Source organism: Notolepis coatsorum, assembly GCF_963971535.1.
Source record: "Notolepis coatsorum genome assembly, chromosome: 7".
Taxonomy (NCBI): Eukaryota; Metazoa; Chordata; class Actinopteri; order Aulopiformes; family Paralepididae; genus Notolepis; species Notolepis coatsorum.
Genome location: NC_140171.1, coordinates 21,736,622 through 21,761,265, shown reverse-complemented (window position 1 = coordinate 21,761,265; position 24,644 = coordinate 21,736,622). Strand labels below are relative to the sequence as shown.

At 45.0% G+C, this 24,644-nt stretch overlaps 1 long non-coding RNA gene across 1 annotated transcript; it reads right to left on the bottom strand.

The window, feature by feature from the left end:
- Positions 1 to 19,946: 19,946 nt before the first annotated feature.
- LOC311232073 lies at positions 19,947 to 24,148 on the bottom strand. The gene is made up of 4 exons (XR_014619910.1): positions 23,946 to 24,148; positions 23,383 to 23,444; positions 23,007 to 23,152; positions 19,947 to 20,242 (listed from the first exon to the last, which is right to left on the bottom strand). It is a non-coding gene; the product is annotated as an uncharacterized lncRNA (long non-coding RNA).
- Positions 24,149 to 24,644: the final 496 nt, after the last annotated feature.

Genomic DNA, 24,644 nt, shown 5'->3' with positions numbered 1-24,644 from the left:
ATAGTATGCACTTTTATGGCAAAGAGTATTCGTCGGTATATCAATAGAGAATGTCCAATCTCTGATGGCGCAGGCGGTAAATATACGACCTGGAATAGTTAAGGAATAACAGCAATGATACTTTAATGATTATATACTAGATACACGAAGGGGGGGTTAATCCGGTCGCTTGTAAGCCGACAGGAGTAGGAGGGGGGGGGGGGGTAGAATCCGGCTGCCTCGTCCGGCCAAGGGTATCCCAGGTGAACCCACTGTAGTGCCGTTCAATGCGCCGGCGATCCTTGGACCACAGATGAAAGCAGGTGGACTCTTTGTGGGCCGGCTCTCTCCGGTCCACGGGGGAGAGACGTGAAGCGACCTCGTCTTGCAGAGCGTCTCCTCACCTTGCGTCCTCTCCAGGGGGGGGGGGTTCCAACACACGGCAGTGTCGGGGGTCTTTATCCATGGAATAATCAAAGTATACAAAGCATAATCCGTGCCTGGGAAGGCGGGCTGTCGTCGGTAGAATAATCCGGTATACAGGTCCACTCGCTCGTCGGCTCTGGGGCTCCTCGGGTGCAGCTTCACATGGGGTCAACCACCCTGGGTAAGCAGCCAGTTCTCTGCCCGAAACGATGGGGTACTGACTACGGTAGTATTCTCACCGCACGAAGCACTATATATTAACAGACTATTATTAGCTTAATAGACTACGTCCAACTCGACGATATAGTGCCAAATATGACTATTCAAGTATTAATATACACGATGTCTCAATACCGATGGTAGGCGAACTTGGCCTTACTCCCACACGTGGCGTCGCGGGGAGGCTTTACGTCTGTGACTCTATTGGAGGGTAAGAAACTGGACTGAAAAGAAAGTCCTACTTTAGTAGCGCAGTATATATACGCACTATGAACAAATAGTCCCATTAGTGGTGCGGTAGCCAGATTCCTACGCGGAACTAGGACTTGTTCGTACATGTGGAGCGGTACGTTTGAACTGGGTCTGAGGGGTATGGCAGCCTGGCACCAAGGTCTCGACCAATAGTAGAATGGAGACTATTATGGGATGTTCAGTAGGCTAGAATGGATATTCAATGCATATTGTACAAGGAATATACAAGGGATATCAGGGAATATTAGAGAATATACAAATACAATTAAATATATATATATAAATAAATATATATATTCGGTTTAATCTGGCCCTTCACAACAGCCACCCCCTGAATAGGTCCCAGACCTAATCAGTTAAACAGAGACAGATTAATCGCGTTGTCTATTTACACATAAGGGTTTGCTGTAGGGGTCAGTCAACTTCACAAAGTCATAGGGTTGTAGGGTCATGGTCATCATCGATTGTGTCTGGGAGTCGAGGCAGTTCTATGAGCCTCGCCACGGGACGGGTGTAAGTGCGACCCTGGACGAGCACTTCAGCTGCTCGGACCTTGCCGTCGGCACCGGTGATCACTTTGCTTACGCGGCCGGCCGGCCACATAGCTCTGGACAGTGATTGATCAATAATCATGACGACTGTTCCTTCTGTCAAATTGTCTCTCTCCTTTACCCACTTCTGGCGGGTCTGTAGAGACGGTAGGTAGTGCAGTAGGAAACTGTTCCAAAACTTGTCGGCTAATACTTGGCTGTACCTCCACATTCGTCGGCCGTTCGCTTCTTCAGGCCGGTACATTGTCTGGGGTAATGCAGGATCTAGCCGCCCCATCAGGAGTGTGTTGGGGGTAACTGGGTCGATATCCGCCACATCACTGGAGACATATCCGAGGGGCTTCGAGTTAAGTACTCCCTCAATCTCCGTGAGGACTGTCATTAGGACTTCTTCCGCCACAGTCTGGGCCCCAAGTACTGCGTACAGGGCTGTCTTTATGGAGCGCACTTCTCGTTCCCAAGTGCCACCGAAGTGGGGTGCGTTTGGGGGGTTGAATTGGAAATCAACCTGTGCTGGAGCGAGGTGGGTCTTAAGTTCTGGGCCCATAGCTTGGAAGCTCTCTCTCAGCTCTCTTTCGCCGCCTTTGAAGTTTGTCCCATGATCGGACAATAGGGTAGACGGTCTTCCTTTCCGTGATGTGAATCTTCGGAAGGCCATAAGGAATGAGTCTGTGCTCATGGTCGGGAGAAGCTCGATGTGTATCGCTCTGGTGGTCATGCATTTGAATACAATACCCCACCGCTTCTCGGTTCCTCTTCCTTTCTTTATGTGCAGCGGGCCAAAGCAGTCCATACCCGTTGAGTGGAATGGCTTGTCACCGATTCGGAGGCGACATGGAGGAAGGTCAGCCATCCTTGGTATGCTGGGCTGCGCGCGCCACTTGCGGCAGTCTAGACATGTTCGCTGGAAGCGTCGTACCGCCTCTCTTCCTTGTAGGATCCAGTAACGACGTCTGATTTCCGCGAAGACTCTTTCTGCTCCTGCGTGATGTACATCCTCATCGTATTTCTTTATAATCAGCTCTGTGACCTTGTGTCGGCTGTTCAATACGATCGGGTATTTAATGTCATCCGGTAGATTGGGGGCTCTGCGTAGGCGACCACCCACTCTGATGAGGGTATGAGCGTCGCTCTCGGGGCCAGGTGAATTAATCTGCTGTCGGATGGGACGGGCTTTCCTCCCTGTAGACAGGCCAATTCATCGGGGAACGAGTCTCTCTGGGCTCGCTGCAGTAGAAGCAATTCTGCTTCCTCGTAGTTAGCTGCTGACATATCAGCGGGGGACTTGCACTCCGGGTGGTACCGCAGGAATGTTCTTTGTTGTGCACTCTCTATGGACGTGCAATCGTCTATGTTAGGGTCGGTGGAGGCTACGGTGCTCAATCCACAGAACACAGACTTCTTATTTTCCACCTCCTCTGGACTTGCTTCCCTCGGGATAGGCATGGGCCACTGTCCTTCCGGGAGTCTTAGGAATGCGGGGCCGTCACTGTAGACATTGCGACGGGTGAGGTCATCCAGGGGCATCCCCCGGGTGATGACGTCAGCTGGGTTCTGTTTTGTATCAACGTAGCGCCACTCTGTTTCTCCGGTTAACTCTTCGGTTAAGTCTTGAATCTCGGTGACTCTGACTCCCACGAAGACTTTGTACTTGCATGAGTCCGATTTGATCCAGGCGAGTACCGTCGTGGAATCTGACCACAGGATTGTTCTAGACACCGGTATGGTGAGCTCACGTTGGATGAGCGTGGCTAGGTGCGCTCCGGCTAGGGCTGCGCAGAGCTCTAGACGTGGGATAGATTGTTGCTTGCGTGGGGCTATTCTCGAGCGGGCGAGGACAAATGCTGTGTAGATCTCTCCCCCCTGGTCTTGGGCCCGTAAGTAGGCTACTGATCCGTATGCGACCTCTGAGGCGTCACTGAAGACGTGTAAGTCCATTTTACATGTCTCTGGCCTCACCGTGGGTTGGAAGTAGCTTCGGCGCATATTAACGCCTGGGAGTGAGTGGAGCTCCATCTCCCACTCTCTCCAGGTGGATGCAAGTGTGCGGGAATGGGGTCGTCCCAGCCCTGGTCCTTGTCCCACAATGCTCGTACAATCATTTTTGCCCTGGTGGTGTACGGTAGAATACATCCTAGCGGGTCATATTGTCGGGCGAGTGTTGTGTACACACTCCGTCTGGTGGTCGGCGCCGCCGCCGGCCTTCCCTGCTCCGTAGTCAGGGGCTTGTGTCTGTAGTGAAGCGAATCTGTTTTGAATCGCCACACCAATCCCAGGGTCATCTCCTGGGCTTCTCCCGGGATTGTAGCCATCCAGGTCTCGCTGCTGGCTGCCTTGTCCTCGGAGGAGAGGCTGCGCAGTACTTGCGGATCGCTGCTGGCCCACTGCCTGAGATCAAAGCCGCCTTTGATCAATGAGGCGCGGAGTTTAATCAGGAGAGCCTCGGCTTCTTCCTGGGTTGAAAGGCTTTGTAGACAGTTGTCTACGTAGAAGCTGTTCTTTACGCTGTGTCGGACCTCTTCGTCCGCTGCTGGGTCCTCTGCTACATGTTTCTGTAGTGCAAATGTAGCACAGCAGGGGCTGCACGTCGTTCCAAAGGGGAGGACTTCCCATTGGTAGATGGCTGGGTGCTCATCTCCTGGCTTCTCTCTCCATAGGAACCGTAACAGGGGCTTGTCCGCCTCCACTAATCTCACCTGCAGGAACATTCCTTTAATGTCCCCGCTGATGGCCACCTTTTCCTGGCGGAAGCGGAGTAGAACGCCGAGTAGGGAGGGGCCGAGTGTGGGACCGGGCAGTAACTCTTTATTCAGATTTTGGGATCCGATCTGGTAGCTGCAGTTAAATACTATGCGGTCTTTACCGTTGTGATGGACCTTGTGGTGAAGCACGTACCACGATTCAGTGGTCTGGTCAGCCTCTTTAATGTCCATCTTTGTGACGTGTCCCGCTGTGATGAGCTTCTCAATCTCAGCGCGGTATACACTCTCTTGGGCGGGGTTCTTGGCTAAGCGCCGCTCCGTGTTCAGCAGGTACCGTTCTGTGGCGTCTGTCTTGGCGTGGAAAGTAGGCATTCCTTCTCGCCGCAGGAGTGGCGTGGCGTATCTCAACACGCCGTTGACCGGGACTCTCTTGGTCCCTGTCTCGAGGAGGTGAATGGCGTAAATGTCATCTTTAGAGCGAATGTCTTTCTCTCCGTTCTTAAAGGGCATTTGTTCCAAGGTCCATAGCCGCTCTACGTGTTGCAGGAGTGCGGTTTCTCCCTCTGTGACTCGGGAGTGGAGACATCTAGTGGCTGTACTTCGGTTGAGAGATTTGGCGAGCGGGCCTTGGAGAGTCCATCCCAAACGGGTCTCGACTGCTGCAGGACAGCCTCGGGGTCCGGTATGAACCCGGTCTATCGGGACAATGAGGTCTGCATGGTCGGAGCCTATCAACAGGGTCGGCATAGCATTGTCTATGAGCGGGATCGGTAACTTGCCCAGATGTGCATATTTCTCCATCAGCTTGGCGACGGGGTATGTGTACCGCGACAGTCCTATTTCTTGGCTGGTGAAAGCGTCTGTAATCTGGTACCGTCGCTCAGGCTGGCCGCTTGCTGCGATAGAGAATGAGACATTCTCGCCCTTTATCGTCTTCAAATCTCGTCTTATTGTCCGAATTGTCATTTGGGTTTCGCTTCCCCGCAGCCCTAGCTGGGCCGCAGCGGAGGCGAGCAGCAGGGTCTTCTCTGACCCGTCATCGAGGACGGCGTAAGTGTCCAGGACTTTATTCTGGTAGCTTAGTGTCACACGCACTACTTTTAGGAGTACTCGGGCTCCACTGCTGCTGGCGGGATCGATGTACATGACGCTCGCTTTGCGGCTGGATGGTGCAGGTGAAGGGCGCCGTCTGTTACTGTCGTGAAGTATGTCCAGATGGGCTCCATCGCACTTGGTGCACCTTTTCTTTAAGCGGCATTCGGCTGCCATGTGTGAGCGCGCACAGCGAAAACAGCGCTTGTTGGACTTTATCCATTGACCTGCTTCCTCCGCGTTCAGCTTGGGGAAGGAGTCACATTGCGCTAGCCAGTGTTCTTTCTCACAGTAGGGGCACACTATCTTCCACTTCTCCGTTCTGGAGGGGGTACTGTGGCTCCTGCTGCTCGGTACTGACTCCGATTGGTGCATCACAGTCACCGATCTTCTTCCATCATTTAGTCGTCTGGTTCCTTCTCTGGAGCCAGGGGTGCTCCGTCCGAATGTATCTAGCCGTAGGCTGCTGACTTCTCTCGCCAGGAAGTCTGCTAGATCGAGGAGGTTCGGTTCGGGGCCATTCGGGTCTCTGTGGTCCCTCTGCCGCCTAAAGCGCTCCTGACGAGCGGGCGGCAGCTTCTCCAGAATCCTTTCCACATTTGAGTTGGCGTAAAGTTCATGCCTCCCCTTCTCTCTTTGCGCTCCCAACATCCCTACCAGGGACTGCACTCTGATGGACAGGTCGTCCAGTGCTCGATTGTCTATTGCTGGGGGTAAGCGGTCGATGTGTCGGATCTCCTGGATCACGTAATCCCATATGCGCCCATACCTCTGGTCCAATGCTACCAGCGCTGCTGTGTATGGGGTGGTGGAAGTCGCGTAGGCGAGCGCTATATTATGTGCGCGGGGTACCTTTAAGTGCTTCAGTAGGATGGCGTATTTGTGGCGTTCATCCAATACATCCACCAACATGGTCTCCAGACACATGCAGAGTTCTGTATACTGGGCCCGGTTCTCTTGGGTGAAGTCGGGTACCATAGGCGTGCCAATGTATGACGCTGACTGTGGATACATCGGCGAGCGTTGGGGGAGAGGCCTCCTAGGCGAGTCTCCTCCCGCTCCTTGGTATGGGCTGGTACCGGCAGTGTACCATGGCCCGCTTGTCCAGGTGCTGTTCCTCGGTGCGGGTCGTGCGTCGTGCTCACCCGTGTATAGAGTCGGGGGTCTGTAGCGCAGCTCCGCGGGAGTATAGCCTGGGCTGTACCGGACCTCCTGGTCCGGTAGAGTACTGTGCTGTCTTCGGGCGTGGTTCTCCTCCTCTTCCTCTTCGTCTTCAGTTAGGTCATCCAGTGCTTGTAGTCTCTGGTTTAGCCTCTCCACAGGATATGCTGCTCCTTCCCGGTTGCTAGGTCTCGCTTGGACCGGTGGGGGGAGGTGGTCTGTGGGGGGTATAGACCTCGTCTGTTGGTCAAGTTCAGGGTTGTTTACTCGGCTAGGGGATGCCGCCCTGGAGGTGTGTCTAGACGAGTTCCTGGAGCCTCTGGCGGAGGGAGAGGGTGTTGTCCGTATGATCAGCTGTTCTATTAGTTGCGACTGCTGTCTGTCGCGCGCTGCGTCCCGTTGAGCACCGGCTCGTTCTCGGGCCACATTCTCTTCCATCTGAATGCGTCTTATTTCTAGACGTATCTGCTCGTGTTCGCTTCGCTGCTGGATCTGCAGTCGGTCGCGTTCAGCAGCGGCGTTCAGGCTGATGAGGAAGGCCTGCTGTAGGGTCCTCTCTGCCTCGCTGGGAGAAGGCGGTTGTATAGGGGAGCCTTCCCTCGGGGTACTCCTTGCGGAGCCTTGGAGCTCTATCTCCACGGTGCTCTCCCCGTCTTCTTCCGTGCCGAGTTCTCTCTCGGTAGCGTTGTATTCCTCCCGGGACTCATCGGGGACTACTTCTTCAGTACTGGCGGGGTGTGAAGTCATGTCTGGTTCCCACTGGTCCCCACCGTGAACTTGGTCAGTTACATTAGAGCCCGTAGGGGCCTCTATGGTCGGGGTAGTCTGGGCGTTGGGGTTAGACATACTTTTACTTTCTAGTTTTACCGCGTTTACTGTTAGTAGAAGACTAGGTTGTTGACTGACAGCGTAAGCCTCTAAGTACTGAGGGAGCCGTCGTTCGCGCTGCGGGCGTTGGTTAGGAGGATCGTTTCGTGGAGTGTTCATCATAGGCCATTTCAATATTAATAACACTATATTAATATTACACTAATTACCATCCGGCTCGAAGGACCAATTGTAACTGAGGGGTACAATTCCCTGACTGTATTACTAGATATGATACTTACTACCACTACCTTTGTACTTAATATTCGGCCACCCAGTACACGGCATAAATATATTATCATAAACACTCTCACGTAGATGAAACGGATCCAACACAAATGTACGAAGTCGAAGTATGCGTTTATTACTACACAGCAATGGTGTGTAGAGCAAGCACTTAATCACTTAATTACATTTATGAATTGAAATAGTATGCACTTTTATGGCAAAGAGTATTCGTCGGTATATCAATAGAGAATGTCCAATCTCTGATGGCGCAGGCGGTAAATATACAACCTGGAATAGTTAAGGAATAACAGCAATGATACTTTAATGATTATATACTAGATACACGAAGGGGGGGTTAATCCGGTCGCTTGTAAGCCGACAGGAGTAGGAGGGGGGGGGGGTAGAATCCGGCTGCCTCGTCCGGCCAAGGGTATCCCAGGTGAACCCACTGTAGTGCCGTTCAATGCGCCGGCGATCCTTGGACCACAGATGAAAGCAGGTGGACTCTTTGTGGGCCGGCTCTCTCCGGTCCATGGGGGAGAGACGTGAAGCGACCTCGTCTTGCAGAGCGTCTCCTCACCTTGCGTCCTCTCCAGGGGGGGGGGTTCCAACACACGGCAGTGTCGGGGGTCTTTATCCATGGAATAATCAAAGTATACAAAGCATAATCCGTGCCTGGGAAGGCGGGCTGTCGTCGGTAGAATAATCCGGTATACAGGTCCACTCGCTCGTCGGCTCTGGGGCTCCTCGGGTGCAGCTTCACATGGGGTCAACCACCCTGGGTAAGCAGCCAGTTCTCTGTCCGAAACGATGGGGTACTGACTACGGTAGTATTCTCACCGCACGAAGCACTATATATTAACAGACTATTATTAGCTTAATAGACTACGTCCAACTCGACGATATAGTGCCAAATATGACTATTCAAGTATTAATATACACGATGTCTCAATACCGATGGTAGGCGAACTTGGCCTTACTCCCACACGTGGCGTCGCGGGGAGGCTTTACGTCTGTGACTCTATTGGAGGGTAAGAAACTGGACTGAAAAGAAAGTCCTACTTTAGTAGCGCAGTATATATACGCACTATGAACAAATAGTCCCATTAGTGGTGCGGTAGCCAGATTCCTACGCGGAACTAGGACTTGTTCGTACATGTGGAGCGGTACGTTTGAACTGGGTCTGAGGGGTATGGCAGCCTGGCACCAAGGTCTCGACCAATAGTAGAATGGAGACTATTATGGGATGTTCAGTAGGCTAGAATGGATATTCAATGCATATTGTACAAGGAATATACAAGGGATATCAGGGAATATTAGAGAATATACAAATACAATTAAATATATATATATAAATAAATATATATATTCGGTTTAATCTGGCCCTTCACAACACCCACCCTTCTAAACCTTTTTTTCACACCCGGTGTTAAGTTTAATTCACTCCGGGTGGAGTTTTTTTGGTCAGGCGAGTCTAGCGGTTCACTCGATGGCATTGAAGCGCGTCCAATGCCCCAGATGCATGTGTTGTGGTGGATTATGTTGGCGACACGATGGACACCAATACTGGAAATTGTGATCAGACAATTGGAATATTCTTTTTGGGGTACCTCCTAGTGAAGGGAAGGACTATATGACATCAATCCTGCTTTGATCCAACCATGATTTCACATCGATCGCAATGACCATGTGTAACGTACTGTAGAACGTATGCCGTTGGTGGCGATCAAAGCATCAAAAAACTACCCCCCCCTTTCATGCATTCATGATGAAACATAATACCTATTATATACATTTGATTTGGAAATAGTAGCGTGTCCAGACGAGCAACGCCAACGCTTTTAGTAAAATTCACGTATTCCTACATAGCGCCGTTTTATGGAATTAGCCAGGATCACTCTGAAACTATATTCTATAGTTTATATACGTATATATATAGTTTATATAGTTATATTCACCATGGTATAACACGAGAACGTATACATGAAAAAATGTATTCTTTTTCACATATTGTGCAATGGATAGTTGATGTCAAATGAGCCATAGTATTGTATCCATAGCTATAATATAGAATATAGATATAGCCCTGCAAAGTAGGAACAAAGATGCTCTAGGCCCGCAGTGCTGAATGAGGCTGCACCAACTGGGTGTTGAGGGCACAGCACTTGACTGGTTTTCCTCCTATCTCACTGACAGACACCAATTCATCTCCCTCTCCGGCCACACCTCTTCCCCCTCCCCAGTCACACAGGGGGTCCCCCAAGGCTCAGTCCTCGGCCCCCTGCTCTTCATATGCTACATTCTCCCCCTTCGTCACATCATTCGCAAATACCACCTCAACTTCAACTGTTATGCTGATGGCACCCAAATATACATCAGTACACAATCCCCCCACAGCCCTCCCCTCCCCTCCCCCCTTGAGTCCTGCATCTCTGAACTCCAAACTTGGATGACTCACAACCTTCTCAAATTAAACAGCGACAAAATGGAACACTTCATTATCGGCACAAAAAACACCCTCAGTAGATCCGGACCCATCACACTCACCATCAATGACTCCACCATCACCCCATCCCCCCTAGTCCGAAACCTCGGTGTCCTCCTCGACCCCACCCTCTCATTTGACTCCCACGTCCGCTCCATTGTAAACATATCATACTTTCACCTCCACAACATTGCCAAAATCCGTCACTGCCTCTCCCCCCCTGCTGCTGAATCCCTCATACACACCTTCATATCCTCCTGCCTGGACTATTGCAACTCCCTCCTCACTGGCATCACCTCCCGCTCCCTCCATAAACTGCAGATGGTCCAGAACTCAGCCACCCGCCTCCTCACTAACACCCGGTCCCGTGAACACATCACTCCTGTCCTCCACTCTCTCCACTGGCTCCCGATCAAAGAACGCATCAACTTCAAAACACTACTCCTCACCTTCAAAGCCCTCCATAGCCTGCCCCCCCCCCCCACCTGACTGATCTCCTTCTTCCCTACTGCCCCACTGCCTCCCTCACTGTCCCGACATCCAGACTCAAAAACGTTGGTGATTGGGCCTTCTCTCGCACTGCACCCGACTCTGGAACTCTCTCCCTCAGTCCATTAGAGACTCCCCTACACTCTCCACCTTCAAATCCCGCCTCAAAACCCACCTGTTCTCCCTAGCCTTCAACCCCCCCCCCCACCCATAACCCCTACCTCCAACCTGATTGATGTCTGTTCCTGTCGTTCTGTCTTTTGTGTTATCTCATGCTGCTTTCCCCTGTTTCCCCCGTGGTCTTATGTTCCTTTTTTGTTTCTTTGTTTTTACTATGTTCCTATACCTACTGTCAGCGACTTCGGGTCATTGAGAAGCACTATATAAATAAAATGTATTATTATTATTATTAGGGATGTCCAATATTATCGGCCTACCGATATTATCGGCCTACCGATATTATCGGCCGATATTGGCATTAAAATGTGATATCGGAAATTAATTATCGGTATCTGTAAAATTCTGATTTTATTTATTGTCAAAAGTATGCATAATGTTGTGTTAATTCCACAACAAGATAAAATTCAAACATGAAACAACACAGTTTACAACATAATAACAATAATACAATACATACAACAATAATAATACATAAAAAGACACCAAAAACATCGACTCAACACTACAATGACTAGACAATAAATAAAACAGATTGTACAATTAACCCTAAGCCCCCTCCCTCACCACCCATCACAGCCACGATCCCCAACCCTAGAGAGCCCCAAGTCCGGTACCCCGGCGTGCCAGAGCACCATGCCTCTTTAACACCCCGACCCGCCGAGGGCCCGAACCAAGGGCCCCCCCCCCCACCCCTAGCCCCTGACACTCCGACACAATCAAAAGGGGCCCAAAACACAAACATAATGGGTTTCCTGAACCCCCTCCATCTACAGGCCCGGCAGCCGCGAACCCCCGACCCCGGGGGACCCGCAGTCCGGCGTCCCCACGAGCCAAAGCATCACGCCTCTTTAATGCCTCGACCCGCAGAGACCCCGAACCACGGCCCCCCCAGTCCGAGCCCACAACCACCAGACCCACATCTAAAGGGGGCCCAGAACATATACATAATAAAAAATACCATAGAAAACAAAAAGAAAAAACAAGTGGACAATGGTCTTCGCTCGCTCTTCCGGCTAAAATGAGTCTCTTCACATGTGTAGAGGTCGGTAATTGGGAAACCTGATTCAATAATAATACAGAGTGCAGGACAGGTATAGTCAGAGAGAAAATAGCTGATAGCTGGGTGGTAATCTCTTCCCAGAAAAGCTCAACAGGAGGACATTTTCAGTACATATGCATAAATGTTCCGATGGCCCCGTTTGGACAGAAGGTACATCGACAGTCAGGTCTGAGACCCATTAGATTCAATCGTCTAGGGGTCAAATAAGTCCTATGAATAAAATGTAGATGAATCCGTTGGTGATCTGGGTTGCGTGAGGACAGCCGGACATTTTCCCAGACTGCATCCCAATCAAAATCTACATCCAACTCTGGGATATCCTTTCTCCAAATCGTATCAAGGGGAAGGTCCTTATACGAGGACGTAAGTAAATGATGATAAAAGTCAGAAACGAAGCCTCTCGATGTCTCTTTGTCATAAAATAATTTGTGAACGAGGTGAGGCTCTAGTGGAGCATCCCATGGAACGCCATGAGCCCTCATAGCTGCTCTTATTTGTAAATAAAAGAAAAAGGAGGTTCCGGTTAGATCATATCCATTGGATAGATCTTGGAAAGATCGGAGACCAGAGTTATCGAAGATGTCCCCCATCGTATGGATGCCTTTCTTTTCCCATCTAGGGTACCTAATAGGTTGTTGTCCAATAAGGAGTAAATTGTTATTAAATAGAGGGGAATGTGTGTGCCATTTATGGCGGTTGGTACATCCTTTCTGGGTATCACGCCAGGTCTGAATTTCATGTGTGATAAGAGGACCAAATCGTAATTTGCATTGCTTAATTGAAATGTTAGTATACACAATATCTTGAAGTCTATGTGGGGACACCATCTTCTCCTCCAATGGTCGCCAGGATACAGTTGCTTGAGCGTCAAACCAAGTGATCAGAGGTCTCAGAGAGAAAGCTTGAAAGTAATAAAGTCTGGAAATGCTAAGCCTCCATCGAGTTTACTTCTTTGGGCAGTTGATCTCTTCAAGCCCGGGCGTTTATTATTCCAAACAAATTTATATGAGGCAGAATGCAACTTATGCCAGTAACCAACAGGAGGAGGCAACGGAGCATTGAGCTGATAAAATTAATTCTAGGAAAATTTTTCATTTTAATCATTGACGCACGGGCCTGTAATGCATTTTTTTATTTGGACCATCTGTTGAAGTCATTTGTAATCCTGTCACCCAAGCTGGAGTAGTTATACTGTATCGTCTGGCTAATAGTGGGGAATAATTCAATTCCGAGACATTTAAAGTGCTCCACCATAAGTATATCTGCAGGCAGGATGGTAGCCTTCGCAGGCGCATTAAGTGGAAGAAAGGCATATTTTGGCCAGTTGATCTTAAAGCCGGATAGGCTGCCAAACTCCTCTATCGCATTGAGAAGATGAGGTAGAGAGACTGAGGGATTCTGCATAAACAGGAGTACATCATCTGTGTATAAACTGATATGGTGCAGTGTGCCCTGAATTGAAACAGGAGAAATAATTTGGGATTGTCTTATGTATTGAGCTAGAGGTTTGAGGGATAAGGCGAAAATACCGGGACTAAGAGGGCAACCCTGTCTAGAAGAGCGCAAGACAGAAGAGTGGCGAGCAGAACTTTCCCGTTAAGATCATGGCCAAAGGCCCTGTGTAGAGAAATTTGAAATTTATTTGAAGGATAAACCCCTTGAGATATGCTATCTCGTTTTCGAGGGGGTCCTTAACATAGGATACAAAACATACAATGCAATACATAACAAAACAAAAAACAGGACAACAAATGCACTTTAAGTACCTGGGGGTCCACATCTCAGAGGATCTGACATGGTCAACACACATAGACACAGTAGTAAAGAAGGCGAAACAGCGCCTCTACCACCTGAGACAGTTAAGGAAGTTCAGAGTATCGGGGAAGATACTCCAGTCCTTCTACTCAGGAGCTGTAGAGAGCATCCTGACCGGAAACATCACTGCCTGGTATGGAAACAGCACGGCACAGGACAAGAAGGCCCTACAGAGAGTGGTGCGCTCAGCCGAGCGTACCACAGGTATTGCACTACCTCCCCTGCAGGTTCTATACAACAAGAGGTGCAAATCCAGAGCCTGCAGAATAATGAAAGACCCCCACCACCCCAATAACAGCCTGTTTCAGCTGCTGAGGTCAGGCAGACGCCTGCGAACCCCAGCTACTAGGACAGAGAGGCTTAGGCTTAGCTTCTTCCCCCAGGCCATCAGAGTCCTGAACAATGAACATTGAGTACCACAGAACACTGAACTATCCACACATAAGCACACATGAGCACACACACGACACGCACGCTGTGCACGCTCACACACTAGCAGCCACTTTAACACTTTAACATGAGCGGGCACACACTCATGCCGCACACACCCACACTTATTGCCAAAAGGAAAGGCCACTTTAAATCAGTATTAGCAACAGTAACAGTGTATTGCACTACCAAAGCTACCTAGCATGTCCTATATGCTCTGTAAATAACTATGTACAGATACCGAGATGTCACACCATGTTACCTGTTATTGCACAATGTTTTTTGTATTGGATTCTATTATATGTTGTACCCACTGTATTGCACATCGTTGCGGGCAAGACCACCCGCATTTCATTGTATACTTGTATGCCGTGACAAATAAAACTCTTGACTCTTGACTTGACACTTATACACTGACAGACGCTCTCCCAAGCTCACCCCCACAATCCACACTGATTCCTCCCAAGAGGATCACCAATATATATATGTTCCCTTATAAAACACATACAAAATTATAATTTGATCTGAAAACGACATGTAAACCCTAACACAGTAAATCAATAACAGGTGCAAGTAGTCTGTAGATGAGTGAACAAAGATATCTTGAATAACCGGTAAGAAGTAAGAGATCTGAGTGAACTAGGCAGTTTGTTCCAATCAGCTGGTGCTTTATATTTAAAGGCAAGTCGACCGATAGCTTTGATGGTTCGAGGTATACTAAAGAAAGGAAGATCCGTGTGTCTTAAATTATAAGTTGAACTATATGGTGTTAAGAACTGCTTTAGATAGGGGGGATAATTAAAGTAAATACATTTGTAAACAAAAAGCAACCAATGAAAATGTCTTCTGAATTGGGGAGAAAGCCAGTTTAACAACTCAAACATAAGACAGTGATGGGTTCTATAAGGACACCTCAATATAAATCTGCAAACACTATTATAAGTAACATTTAAAGGACGGAGATTTGTTAGTGTGGTGTTTTGATAAACTATGTCTGCGTAATCCATTATTGGAAGTACCAGCTGTATAATGATTATTTTCCTAACCTGAAGAGAAAAACAGTTAATAGAACGATACAATATTCTCAGGCTACAATTTGTTTTCTTCATCACAGCATCAATATGTGACTTGAAGGTGAGTTGAGAATCAAGCCAAAGACCCAGATACTTATATTCATCGACATTTTCAAGAGGAGCATCATCTAAAAACTTAATCGACAACTGATTTGATATTTGCACCAGATTTGATCTAGTACCAAACAGCATACTATAGGACTTCTTCTTATTTAATAAAGGTTTGTTAATAGATAACCATTTCTGGACAGCATCAAAATGAGTCTGTAAAGAGTACTGAATTTGTTGAATATCAGACTTAGAGGAATAAAACACTGTATCGTCAGCATACAATTGAGTAAGACAGTCTGATGGTATCAGGGTGAGATCATTAACAAATATAGAAAATAATAATGGTCCTAAAGATGAACCTTGAGGAACACCTTTATCCATAATCAAAAAGAACTTTGATCATATGAATAAAATCCTCTCCCAGCCCCATTCTTCTAAGAACTGCCCACAGGTAAGACCACTCCAATCTGTCAAATGCCTTCATTGTGTCCAAGGACATGACCGCTGTAGGAACTGCAACATCCTTGTTGGCATCAATCACATGCAGTAACCGTCTGATGTTATCAGTAACCAGGCGGCCTCTTATGAAGCCGGTCTGATCAGGATGAACTAGAGATGTCATATGCTTTTGAAGTCGGGTGGCTAGAACCTTGGCATATAGCTTAAGATCGGCTCCGAGGAGACTTAGGGGCCTGCCACACTCGGTTGGGTCCTTATCTTTCTTGAGTAAAACAGATATAAGTGCCATATTTACATCTCTTGAAAAATTGCCCTCTTTGATTGAATGTAAAATCATTGAGAGTAATAAGGGACCGAGTACATCCCAGAATGCAAGATAGAGTTCCGGTGGGATGCCGTCCCATCCGGGAGCCTTGCCCCATTGCATATCCGCAATCGCCTCTCTAAGTTCAGCTAGCATGATAGGTGCAGCTAACAGTTTAGCACTATCTTCCGAGATATGTGGTAAGTTGATTCGATCAAGGAAATCCTCCAGCTTGGTATGATCAAAGACCACCACTGACTTGTACAGATTGGAATAGAAAGAGTGAAATGTATCATTAATCTTTTTGGGGTTGGTGATTACCTCCCCCTGATGGCTTCTTAATGGAAGGGATATCCGCAAATTGCTCACTGGCACTTATCTTCATAGCTAGTATGTGACTAGGCCTGGAGCCGTGAAAGTAGTAGTGTTGTCTTGTTCTGTGCATCTGAAATTCAGATGTGGCTCCCTGGTACCGATTCTGTCTTTTCTTGACTTTTTTTTGTGTGTGTGTGAGCACAGCGGTGTCTGTGTTTATTATTATTTCATGAAATTGGGACCATATCTTCATTTTACATATATTTTCATTATGTCAAAAGATTATGATTTGAAACGCTCTAAAAAAAAGTTAGTAATATAGGGGTACACAGTTTCATCCCATCCACTTCCATGTTAATAAAACCGCAATAAAACCGCAATAAAAATGCAATAGTCTAAAAAAATATATATATATTTCCTCCCTAATTTTCACATCATATATCGATAAATAAACAGAATAATTACACCAGACATGCACTATAAAACAATACATACCTTTTAGTAATAGATTAGTAATAACCGGTGCTTACTAACGTTAGCCTCTCTGCTTTCTGACCGCTATTTCTGACCGAAATAGTCAACCTTTCTTTTTTTAAATGGCAGATTCTTATTCACAGGGATTTTGTCCAGTTTTCACACGATGTAATATGGTGTCTAAAATGTATAGATATATGATGAATATGGCCGTTTCTCCGTTTTTTTTCAATAAAAACGGACTTAGTATCAAACAAACACGAATATAAGTGGTTAAAATTCGGAAATATTTGTAATTTGTTACAGATATCTTGAGATTAGGCTTTTAATGTTAATTGTGGGAAATATATTTTTTTTTAAATAGTAAACAGTTAAAATTATAGGACTTTCAACTTGATCCATACTTTCATCTCTTAAGCCTCATGAGTGCTACCAGTTCCAGGGAGCCACAAGGGTTAACTCTTCTGCCTCCTTAGCAACTATTTTGTGTTTTTTGCCTATATTTTTTTGTGTTTCTGTGTACAACGATGGCTGTGTTGATTATTATGTCATGAAATTGTGTCTGTTTGCTTATTTTCCATATATTCACAGAATTTGAAAAGATTAGATTTTGAAACCCTCTAACACAAAAGTTAACAATATTAGCTTTCAAACCGTCCATAGTGGTTTATTTCTTGCCATTAGGGGGTTAGGGTTAGGGTTACCCAGGCAGAAAGATTAGGAGAAGGTAAAATCTCATCCCTGTGCCCGTGCCCACCCCAACACTTGCTCAACAGTCCCCTAACCTAACCCTAACCCCAACCCCAACCCTAACCCTAACCCCAACCCCAACCCTAAGCCTAACCCTAACCCCAACCCTAACCCTAACCCTAACCCTAACCATAACCCTACAAACGGAAATATTTGGAATCTTTGATAGATATGTTCTATTCATGAAAAAAGAATTGGAACGAAATATTACAAATTAAGTTTTTTATGACCTTGAATGTGATGCAATCTTTTCATGCACTAACGTGACAACTCTGTCAGTTACTTAACAAGGCACAAGGGTTAAATCAGCCCCTCCCCTCGACATTGTAGTTCTTTCAACTATTGCGGGGAAAAACAGCCTTGCAATCTAATACATTTACATTTACATTTAGTAATTTAGCTGACGCTTTTATCCAAAGCGACTTACAAGTTCTGTACGACAAGTCATCAGGAAGGGCACAACTCTATCAGCTGAGTAACAATGTTCATCAAAGTTAGTTTATTAGGACAAGTGCATGACAGTAAGGTTAGTTTGGGTTAGGTTTTTCTTTTATTTCTATATATATGTATCTACTGTACATCAGTCTTTATATATCGGCATAATAATACTTTACATATCTGTAGATACTACATCTATATAGTCCCTTACATACTCTTACTAGTTATATTGCTGGCCAGTATGACTTACTACCAGTGTCTTTATACCTGTATCACTGTACATATTAATACAACTCTGTACATACATCTGATTACTCAGTACTCATTTATATACTAATTTGAATCGCATGTACATTGTATATTACTATCGCACTAATCTCATTTAAGAGGGGGGGCATGATGTTTCCATATTAATAACCTGGTCTGGTCCTGGATCACAGGGATGATAACAACCAGGACACCGTAAAACACGATAATAGTCCTAATCTTGAGTAAATGCATTTCCTAACGAGCGAACAAGATCCCATAGAAAATAATGGGGAGAAAAAGAAACTGAAAAACTATATTTAATAAAGCCTAGTAGAACCCACACGACTAGGGGAATTGTTCAAATTCGACGGTATCCCCCTTTAACTTTAGCTAGCAAACTTACAGGCCAAAGACCAGGAGATGTTGTTTGTTTTCAAGGCGGTTAATATACTAGAGACATGCAACGCCGACCATCTTCTTACAATGTCAACGACCAAGTCGACAGGAGGAATGCGCTTATTAGAAGAATTAACTCATTGAAACTAATAACAATTAACGTATTTACAAGTCGTATTAAGTTTTGCAAATAAGGAGACATTATATAACATCTCAAAGCACTCAAAAATGCCATTTTTCTATTTTTATCGATATCTGAAATGCGTGACTTTCTGGCCATTTCTTTTTTTTTATTATGTCTGTTTATTGGTTTTTTTTCCAGTGCAACCAACATTTACAAATTATATGTACTTGAAAATGTTCTATTTGAAACACAAAAACAAAATACAAAGAACAGCAGACATCAAGACAAAGTGACATGTAGACAAACAAAAAAAAACAGTTTCAGAGAGAGATTATAGTGATGGTAATAAGAAATATAAAAGAAAAAAATATATATATATAATAATAATAATCATAATAAAGTAAAAATAAAAATTATAAAGGCAAATATAATAACAAAGAGTCAGATTAAGTTCCCTTGGGCGACAGTATGTCACAAAATGTAATTTTACATATTTTGAAGCATTCTATTCTATATTAGCTAAACATTAAATCAAGGCCACTAATTTGTCAAACACTCACACACAAGTTGTTAAAATGGTCCAACTTGTCAAAACTTCAAGGGAGAGCCTGTCTTTCTTGGGCGTTGACATCTTAATCAGAACATTAAATTAATAATTTTCACTCAATGTCATGTTTGATTTAAAATGAAATGCCCAAAAAGCAGACAGAATATCTACAGAAGTTTGCAATAAAAATTTAAAAAAATTTGACAAATCACAAACAAATACAGTAGAGGGCATTGTGGTAAATTTTATAAAAACGTAGTAGTGAAGCAGTGAAGCCTAAATACATTTTATTGCATTGATTAAGACTTTCAAACAAACAAAGAAAATCAAGACAACAAAACATATCAATAAATTATGGCATTATACGAGAGGTAACAACATACACTGTTGGAAAAAAAAGAAATAACATAGAGGGGGATGGGGTCAAATTGGCATATGTGTAATTAATAATAAAAAAAAAAACATCTTAAATTAATAAATAAACATTTTACAGAAAGTGCACTCTTGATAATATTGTGACAATATTTTAAACAGTAATTTAAAAGTATTACAATTGAATTGTCATTGTTTTAGCAAAGATATTACAGTACATCCAGGTACTTCTTGGGTACAATTAAGTGATTAATGATAGAACCAGTTGTTTTTACTTTCAATGTTATCACTTCTTACAATATTCCATTACGTTGACAGCAGTGGCAATATCATGAAAGGTCTAAAAAGAAATCATGTTCAGTCATGCATCTATTGTACAGTATACATAAGTAGTATTGCTATCCATGTACATTTCAAATACTTTGTCCACCGGATTTGTATCATAATTATTGGGTTAACATTCATGATATGTTTAAAAGTATAGAATAATAATTATAATGCCCGTTTTCCCCAAGGTCCAGTGATGACTGATGGTATCTCCATCTCCTTTACTATAGTCAATAGTCAATATGTCCATTTGCTCACACAGCAACATATCAGGGTTTATAGACAATGAAACAGTCTTGCGAGGATGGTTAAGAATATGGGTAGCCAAACTCTGTTTCTCACAGTCATTTTCAGAGTCTGGGCTCCTGAAGTAGTTGTGGTAGCTGTGGTAGTTGTAGTTGCATTGGTAGTAGTGCTAACTGTATTAGCTGCAATAAAAGAGAAGAAAACTATTATCATTGGATGGAAATTGCATTGTTGTCAACATCACTTCACAGCAATAGTTAGTAATAGTGGTCATTATAACAGATTCACCAGATTCGTTTGTAATATAGAGGCCTTGTGCAGAATGGTTACTTTGGGTGGTTGGTTACTTTGGCTTACCAAAATAGTACAGTTTTTAAGTTTACTAAAGTACAACTTAAGGTTGGCCGGGTAGTGCAGCGGACTAAGCGTCTGTCTACCACCACAGAGACAGTGGGATCGAATCCAGCTGTGTTGCTTCCGGGTTGGCCGACCGTCCATACTAACACAATTGGCAGTGTTAGAGGGTGGGAAACCCGGCGAGGGTGGGTCCTGGTCGTTGTAAACAGCGACTCCTACAGTTCGGTCGGGGCGCCTGCACAGCAAGGGAAGGATCTAAGAGAGGTAGTGTGACCTTCCACACGTTACACTCTACCAGTGAGAGTCCGCGCTGCCAGGTGAAAAGAAGCGGTGGGCTGGGTAGTGGGTACACATGTGTCGGAGGAAGCATGTGATAGTCTCCGCCCTCCCGGACCGATGGTAGGTGGTAGAGTGCACAACAACCAGGAAGGGGATTGGGAATTGGCATAACGACTAACATTGGGATGGGAGAAAAACGGAAAAAAAGGAGGAAAAAGATTTAAAATTTTTTTTAATAAAAGTACAACTTAAGGTTGGTAAACATTTCAGTTTACTTTGATTACACATTTGATTACAGCATATTATAATGACTAGCATACTAAATATATGTCTTGAATTAGTATGATAGTGTAACGTTCGGGGTTCTGTCTTAGGAACTCAACTGTCATTCTGGAGTTATTTCCCCTGGTGGTTGGTATCTGCACTCACTGTTGGTCACGCCCCATTCCTGATGTGTCACTCCCTGTTCTGTCACCACTGGTCGCTGTCAATTACCCTGTCACTAATTGACGCATTGGAATGTTGGTGTTTGACTATATATTCACTTGTTGTCCTCTCTATCCCTGTCGAGGCTTCAGACCGTGTTTCGTGTGGAAGGAGCTGGAGATACTGCTGACCTTCTTGCTCTTGATTATTTCTCATGTATTTACATACCTTGCTCTCAAGTCGACGCCCGGCGTCTTTCTCTGGATTCCCTGTGCTCTGTGTTCTTACATTAAAAAGGCACCACTAAGAAAGAGCAATCATTCTCCGACTTGTATTATTTCCTCCTCTACTGGACTCACAATTGCTTACCTGCACTGCAACCGTAACATGATAGCACAAAAGAAGTACCAGAAATGCATTGCAAGTATATTCGCAGAAAGGTAAATGAGGATAGAAATATATATATATACATATCCCATATGTAGGCCTATTATGTGAGTCTCTAGTTCTCAAGTCCCGAGTTGTGACAGTGATAGTTCTAGCAGCAGATCCGGCCGCCCAAGCACTTTGTTGTAGAGCCGGCCCAGCGGTTTGTGGTGTGTCGGGGGGGGGGAGTCTTAGGCTACGTTTAGACGAGCGTTTTGGGATGGAAGTCTGAACAGAAACCGCAAAAGTCGTCTTGCGGTTGCACTTTTAATTTTGCGTTTAGACGAGCGTTTTGGGGTGGAATTCTCTGTGCAGACGAGGCTGTAACGACGGAGCACCGCTGTCACACGATTGGCGCATATGTCACATGACGTGCTGTGAAGACCCGCCCTACTCTGCCTCTGATTCGCAGACTGTGGATGGGGAATGTGATTGGACCAAAGCAGAGTCACTCACAGACAGTGGGTCCACTCACGCCGCGGGACAGATTCTTGTGTATTTAACCCTTTCACTGCCACACGACAGCCGGTTGTGTGATAGTAAAGGGTTAACCTTCTGTCGTGTGGCAGTGAAAGGGTTAAAAGTACTGCTATAACGCTACGTTCAGAACACAGAACGGCGCGGGCCAGTCGAGGCACCTGCTGGCCCTGTAATTGGAATGAGTACACTTTAAATCCTTTAACGAGGATCCATTGGAGGGCAAGTCTGGTGCCAGCAGCCGCGGTAATTCCAGCTCCAATAGCGTATCTTAAAACTGGACTGATTCTTGTGTCTTTAAAAGTACTGCCAATGTAGCCTTCAAGTGATCTTCGTTGATATAGTCAGACATACTTGCTTTGTTTACGTCTCGGCTACTGGCGCTTACCTGCTACCTGTGACGTAAGCAGTACGCGCGACCAGAGCCGTGACAACCCTTTCGTCATCGTTTTAACAGATTTATACGGTTTGATAGTTTAGACGAGAGCGCAAAGGTTTTGCGTTTCTAGGAATTCCACCCTGGAAGGTAGTCTCACTTTTTTGCGGTTTCACCCCGTAAAAACGCCGTTTCCGTATAAACGAAAGGCACATCCGTAAAAATATTTTTGCGGATTCACCTGCTAGCGTTTCCGTCTAAACGGGGCCTTAGGCTGAACTTGCTCTTCATTCTGGCTAGCTCCTCGTAGAGGGGGTGAGAGGGGTTTTCCAGGGTGGCTTCTAGCTTTGTCCTCATCCTCCTCCCAGCCACCACCTCTAGGTTATCCAGCTCACCACCCACTACTGAGCTAGCCTTCTTCACCAGCTTGTTCAGGTTGCTGGAGTCCCTCGAGTTGACGTTGCCCATCGAGTTGATATATACACATCGAGTTGATGTATATATATATACACACATAATATACTAAAAATGGACTTTCAGTATGGAAAAATATACACATTTCTGACTTGGGTACATTGAAACGGTCATTCTAGTTAGAAACTTACTTATGGTAATAGAGCTTGTATCTATATTGAGGTTGGTGTTGCCATTAGTCAGTGAATTCTGCAGTGCTTCATTTGCACTGGTTGCATTGGGAACCACAGTTTGGTTCTGGAAGATCAGTGTCATGTTGACAACCACAGACCCTTGTCTAGTAACAAAAGAAAAGAAGAAAAAAGAACAAAATATTAGCCTTGTAGAAGGTTTAAATAAATAACGTAATTTGGACACAATAGATTTGAAACATCCTATTATTCTATTAATATGCATTTCTATTGACCATTGTTACTATACATTATTTATTGTACATTAAAAAGGCATCTGAAATTCTCAGTAATATATTTTCTAAATAATACATTCCTAGAATAAATCATCACTTACGAGAATTGATTGACCCTTGACCTTAAAAAGGTTGAATATAAGATCCTGTAACCTTGGTTCACCTTGAGGACAGAAAGATAGAGAGAGAGAGACAGAGATGGTAATGAGATGACCATTGAAGAGGTAAACAAGTTAAGTAACAAGTCTCTCTTGGTTATTTATTAAGGATATGTATCAGCTCATTTTGCTAAATAAAATTGGAAATAATTATTGGATTTGAAATTATTATTTGTAATATTTAGCTTATTACACTGCTGGTTTTAGCTGTATAAATGGTAAATGGTTATCCAAAGCGCTTTACAATTTTGTTTCTCACATTCATCCATTCACTCGCACATTCACACATCGATGGCGGAGGCAACCTTGCAAGGTGCCAACCTGCTCATCAGGAGCAATTAGGGGTTAAGTGTCTTGCTCAAGGACACTTCGACACGCTGCCCGGGAGGAGAGGGAATCGTACCGGGGACCTTCCGATTACCAGAAGACCGCTCTACCTCCTGAGCCACTGTCACCCCTATAAATAAGTAAAACCTTAAAAGATAATGTCATAATGATAATCGTACCTCTGTCGTAACATTTGTAGCCAGTTCCAGGTATGCTACAGTAGTAGAATCCAAAAGGTCATTTGAAAAGGTGCGCATCATTCTGAATCCCAAACCCAAAGACCCCTCATTACTTGTAGGGGCTGCTGTTGATTCTGTACTTGTTACAACTGGAGCTATTGTGATGGCTTCTGCAGTTGTTGCATTGGTAGTTGTGCTATCTGTACTAGCTGCAATAAGAGAGATGAAAACGATATTATCATTGGATGAAAATTGCATTGTTGTCTGTCAACATCTCTTCACATAAAAGGTTAGTAATAGTAGTCATTGTTACAGATTCACCTGTGGAAATTGCAATAGAGGTATTGTGCAGAATGAGTACTTTGGTTGGTTGGCTACTAAAGTACAACTTAAGTTTGGTAAACATTTCAGTTTACTTTGATTACACTTTTGATTACAGCATATTAATGACTATCATACTATATATGTCTTGAATTAGTATGATAGCACAAAAGAAGTACCAGAAATGCATTGCAAGTATATTATCAGACAGCTACATACGGGTAGAAATATATATATATATATATACATATCTCATATACATACATATACACACTTAATATACAAAAAATATATTTTCAGTATGGAAATATACACACATTTCTGACTTGGGTACATTGTAACGGTAATTCTAGTGGGATACTTACTTATGGTAATAGA